Source organism: Quercus robur, chromosome 1 (genome assembly GCF_932294415.1).
Source record: "Quercus robur chromosome 1, dhQueRobu3.1, whole genome shotgun sequence".
Classification (NCBI taxonomy): Eukaryota; Viridiplantae; Streptophyta; class Magnoliopsida; order Fagales; family Fagaceae; genus Quercus; species Quercus robur.
In genome coordinates this window covers 48053356-48059462 of record NC_065534.1, presented here as the reverse complement: position 1 = coordinate 48059462, position 6107 = coordinate 48053356, and positions in this window count along the sequence as shown.

The following is a 6107-nucleotide window of genomic DNA, read 5'->3' as shown; positions in this document are numbered from 1 at the left end:
TTAGTAATTACGCCATACAGGTTTGAGATCATTATGATTTTGCCTCCTAATGTTAATACTTTAATCCTCCCGTTAATGGCTATTGCTGAGGTGGCCACCTCAACTCAAAACGACTAGCATTAGGTTATATAACACGTCGTTTTGGTTACATTATTATAATAATCTCTCTTTTGTGTCTTTTAAGTTATTTATCAGTAAAAAAATAGTTTTTTTGTTTTTGTTTTTTTGAGTTTTTGAGTTTTTTTTCTTCTTCTCTAGTTGCCTTTATTCAGTCATTTTTTTTTTTTTTTGCAGATTCAAACACCATGATCAACACTGAAAGGCTCAACTGTAACCCCCTCTCATTCACAGTCACGGTACCCTATATAGCCACGACACCTCGGTTGGTTTTATCTCAAAATTAAAGCCACATGACAACCACCATGAAACACTACAAGACACACCACTGATCACTACCCCATCTCAACCCCATTTTTAATACCAAAGCAAACGTCCCAACATAAAACCGCTGCCCCAATCAAGAGTCTTCGATATCAATCTAAGATTTCCATTTTCTTTTTTCCAATATATTTTTCTGACTGCAACTAAACGAGGCCTTAAAAACAAAAACTCATGCCAAACAACAAACAAATACATGGGCCTTACAAAATTAGTAATCAAATTAAGATATGATCGGTAGGGTTGAAACAACTAGCGATCACAACCCTACCGATCACAAACGATCACTGAGGTTGAAAAAACTAGTGGTTGGAGATGGCCACTAGCTAGGGTGAAAAGATCAATGATCTGAGGTTTTAAAAATGGGAAGTGAGAGAGAAAGATAACCCAATACATGAATCATAGATCTTGAACGACAAGATCCTGACCCCAAATAAAGAAAGTGAGGCCGATTTCAAAGAATCGAGATAGGTTGCAATTGATTTGAAGATCAATTTCAGCTCTGGCCAGTGGCCTCCCCAATCAATTTTGAAAGTTAAAAAACGTGTACAAAAACACTTTTGAACGTTTAGACCCCCAAAAACCAACTTTAACCAACCCAAGCAATATGTCAAACAACTAGTGTGCGGAAACTTAACATATGCTATAATATGGAATTGATTAAACAACTATCTAAGCCACAACAAAATAAACCACAGCAGATAATGTAAAGGCAGAGATAGAGAGGAAGGAAGATGCAAACACAGGGATAACACCAGATATGTTATCGAAGAGGAAACCGAAGACTTCGGCGAAAAACCTCTCCGCCGCCCTCCAAGCGGTAATCAATCCACTAGAAAATACAGTTGGGATACAAGGACAGCAATAGACCCTCCAAGCCTAATCTACCCAATGCACCTAAGCCCTCCAAGCTTCTTGCTCCAACGAGGTTGTGCCGAACCTTTTTCTTTTCTAGCTTTCCGGATTCCGCTACTACACCGTAGCATCAACCAATGAAGATTGGCTCCTTCCTAACTGCTTCCCAGAACTCCAAACGTCTGTCTCACATAGATGATAATGGTGAGAACCAGGTTTGGTATAATGCCTCTCAAGGATTTGACAATGGAGAGGAAGAGAGTGAGGGATTTTGATGAGACTCTAAGGTAGAGATTGTGGGTGAAACAATCTGGTTTTTCTTTAGGGTTTCTCTCTCAAAATTCTCTCTGGAAGCTCTCTTTCAATCGTGGGTTAAAAGGGTATTTATACTGGAGTGAAGAGGAATGCGAAACGTCAGGTTTTTCCAAAACAGGGGTGGCTCGCGGCTTGACCTCGCGGCTTGACTAAGTCGCGAGTTCCAGTCGCGAGATAACCGTATGGCCAGTTGTCCTGTTTTGTCCTGTAGTGCTCCAGCTAGCATGACTGTTCATCTTCTAGCATGCTTGGCACGTGTGCATCTTCTGGCGGGTTGAAGCCGCGAGTCCACCCGCGAGTCCCAGCCGCGACACTCTGTTTTCTTGCACACTCTTGAGCAATCTTCACACTATCTCACTCACTACCCTTACAACAATCCCACCTAAATACAGGGTTACTAAATGCTGAATTACAAGCAAATTTGGCACGGAATAAAGCCAATTAAATGGTTGAATAAATTCAACCTTACAATCTCCCCGTTTGGCTATTCCGTGACAAAACCCTAAAACAGACTGTAGACTTAACATGTGAGTTGGGAACAGTTGAACAAAACTCACTCACACCTAACTCTAGAAGCTGTGAAGCACTTGAATCATATGAACATAAACTCCTGAAACACAACAATACACCATGATCATTGTAAGCAGAAAATTATAAATGCATATGAAACAGGCAATATGAGATCAAGCAAAGATGGAGTTAATAAACAAACCATGGCTTGATCAACCAAGTGAACACCACAAGATAGTGATCACAGTGCTCATTCACACTTGGAATGAACACAAGGACATACAAGTTAACAAGCACAAGGCAAGACACTTGTATGCTCAACACTCAACCAATGCATAGCACACAAGGCATATGCATCTAGGAACAATCCTACAAGGGCACAAGAGTGACAGTACAACAATCACAATGCAGAACATTTAGATTAAAGTACTGATTTCAACATAGCATAAAGGCTGCACTTAAGCATGGTACATACCATAAAGCCTACAAACTATGCATAAAACAATAACCCTAAAAGCTTACATAAGCATATGGGTACAAACCAACAAATACCTGAATAACAGTTTTACAAAACATAATATATCAACTTAAAGAGAAGAAAGAAACAAAAAAAAATAAAGACACTCCCCCTTAGATAAAGACGCTCCCCCTTAAGGTAATATCCTCCCCCTTGATTATGCCTATCACTCCCCCTTTTTGTCATGGAATAGGCCAAAGGGTCACTTGTCAGGCTGAGTTGTAAAGCTGTCAAGTGTAGCAGCCAAGACATCAATCTGGTCTTGCATGGCTCTCATCCTGTCAGAATGCTCAGTTTGGACTGCCCTGATCCCATCAAGTCTTTCCAGAATGATCTGGAAAGCATCTGGAGGTGTGTCTGCAGAGGTTGAAGCTCTGTGTCTTTTGCCACTTCTCCTAGGTGTTGAAGTTGATGCAAGTCCAGCTGCTTCTACTTCAGTCTCCATTGGAGCAGCCTCTCCTTCATCACCTTCATCTTCTTCTCCTGGAAGCCTGACACTTATCCTTTTGCAGGTGAGCTTGTTGATTGCAGAGGGTGTAGACATGGGACTGATGTCTTGAGGGATTGGAACACCTTTATTCCTAAAAATCCTCATAAGCAAACTTGGAAAGATCAATTTAGGCCTAGAGGTTGTTCTAGTCTCATCCACAATGGTGTCATAAATGTGGGAACTTATGTCTATGAAGTTCTTTTCTTTGAGATCCATCAGAAACACTGCTCTAGCACAGTTGATTGTGGTCAATTTCCTAATGGGATAGAGGTTAAACATCATGATTATGGTAAGGCACCTCATGTCCACTGGAAAGGCAGTGGTATTCAAACATTTCCCTTCTCTCTGCCCACCTATCCTTTGTTGAATTGTTTCAATAGACACACTCCTATCCTTGTAATTGATAAATTCTTCATCATCTAATCCTTCAAGCCCTAATGCATCATCTATGACATGAGCATCTAAGACAAACTCTTTACCCCTCACCCAGCAACTCAATTCATTATCCTTTATCACAGCATTTGAGTAAAATTCCCTAATTAAGGGTTCACACACAACAGGGAAACCACCCAAAAGCTTTTCCCATCCTCTTCCTTCAAAACAACTGGGAATAAAAGTTTGCCTTAAGTCCTCCAAATCCACAAATCTCTCTTGAATGATTCCTGCATTCAAGAAGTTATCCTTGTATCTCTCAAAGTGGTGAACAGACCTAAACAATCTAGAATCCATCTTTAATCTCTTGTCAGCCTTCTTGGCAGTAGATTTCTTCTTCTGTGGTGAGGGAGCCATCTGTGAACAATCAGAAAAGGCCACAACAACATATAGCAATATATGTGCAGAACCAGTCAGAACCATGTAGTAAACAGAGAGAGATATCAACCAAACAAATGAACTTCAAAAACTTAAACAGCAACCTATTTAGTTCAAACATATGGATAAACCAAGCCTAGGATAGGAAACACATGAACAACATGGTGAAACTATCCTGAAGGCAGATAAATGACATTGAGGCAGATAATGGAAAAATGATATGACACTCAAACAATGTATTGATCCAAACAGAAGCTACCCACAGATAGACACACTAGAACATGCAAATCTAGCACAGTAAAACTCACAACCTCAGAACGAACCAATAGAAATCACTCAACAGCTCAAAGATCAGATAGAAATAAAATAAACACTTAGCTAAGCACAAGATGAAGAGCAATAAGCATATGGCAATCATTTAACACAAACTATAGCAACAGAAATCACACGCTAAGCAAGAACAAGGAGCAGAGACCGAAACACAAACCCATTTCAAAAACACAATCAAATGCGAAAAAACAAGGGTAAAAGCACAAAATCATGAAGAAAAGAGGGTAAAACAGAAAACTCATACCTGTAACTTGACGATTTTGAGCTGCAAGAGTGCAACACAAGAGATTGGAAAAGGGAGCACGGAGTGTTTGGGAGGGAGAGTGTTTAGAGAGAAGATGAACAGTCACAAAAATTCGAGGGAAAAACTGAAAAAGTTTAAAAACTGCTCCTGTTTCTGCAAAACACGCGATTTTCGCGACTGGTTCAAGTCGCCATACAGTCGCCAGATCAAGCCGCCAAAGCACTCAAGAACAAAATTTTTCTAAGTGTTTTTCGCGACTGGAAGGTCTACCCGCGAGTGAGTCGCGAGCTGAGCCGCGAAAATCTCTGAGTGAACCTCGCGACTGGACCTTCCACTCGCGAACAAGTCGCCAAAAATGACCAGCGAAGATGCGACTGAGTCTCGCGACTTGACACACCCGCGACTGAGCCGCCAAAACAGGGCAAAACAGTATTTTTGAAATTTTCAGATTTTTCCAGCAAAACACTTTCCAAAAACACCTAAAACACTCAAAAATCTTTTTGTGCTTGAATTAACAAAGATAGAGCATGTGAAAACACATTTTATCAAGTACAATCACACAAATGAATATGGCATTTTTCGAACATAAACTTGTGTGTTGTGTGTGGATATCAACAATGAGATAGTCCTTTGTCTAATGTGAAGCTTCAATGATCAATTCAACCAAGGCATACACAATTAGCACTAGATCATGTGACCAATCTCAATTATAGAAATATGAATATATGACCTCCCACATAACTTGATAACATAACTTGGAGCTTTTCATTTGACTCCACTTTCTGCCATAACATTTGATCTTTTTAAGGCAATCATCTCTCATTGTGAGAGGGATAGACAACATTTTTCTTTGAAGAACAGGCCTTTGGCCTTTTTGAAAGAAATTTCACTTTTAATATAAGGTCGCTTACCCTTTTTCCTAGTCAAATACTAGAATGTGCGACAGGCTTTTGCAGCTCAATATCTCTTTTCATTTGGAGATTTACATTTGGTGAGCTCTTTTTAGCAAAAAAAATAAAAAGTGGGAAGAGATATAGACACAAGTCTATGCATGTTTCACGATCAACATAACCATTCACAAATCATTCATGACAAGTTTGAAGATCTATTTACAACAATCACATAGATTTCAAGATTTTTCCCATAGTGATATGAGTGCATGAAAACAAGCAATGCTCGAAAATGCACAAAGCCATTTGCACAAAGGTACAAGGCAAAACGAGTTTTAAGACAAAACTCAACAAAGTCAATCAAACTTTTTGATTTTCAAATTATTATGTAATTTTTGGATTTTTGACTCAAGAAACAAAAAGACTGATAAAACACAATTAAGAAATATTCACAAGAAGACAAGCAAACAACCAAAAACAAAAACAACAAGCATACCACACAAACATAGTCACAAAGCATAGGAAGTATTAGTGCATGGACATGTTGTAATGCTTATGCATGAGTACCCCTTTTCACCCACACGTCACTTGCGTTTGGGGTGATTTCCTTAAAGGATTGGGTACGGGAGTTAGGGCTTTCAAACCTTCGTGAGAAGCTTTCCAAGCAGTTGGTGAATGCACCAATCATCTTCATCACGTTCATCATTC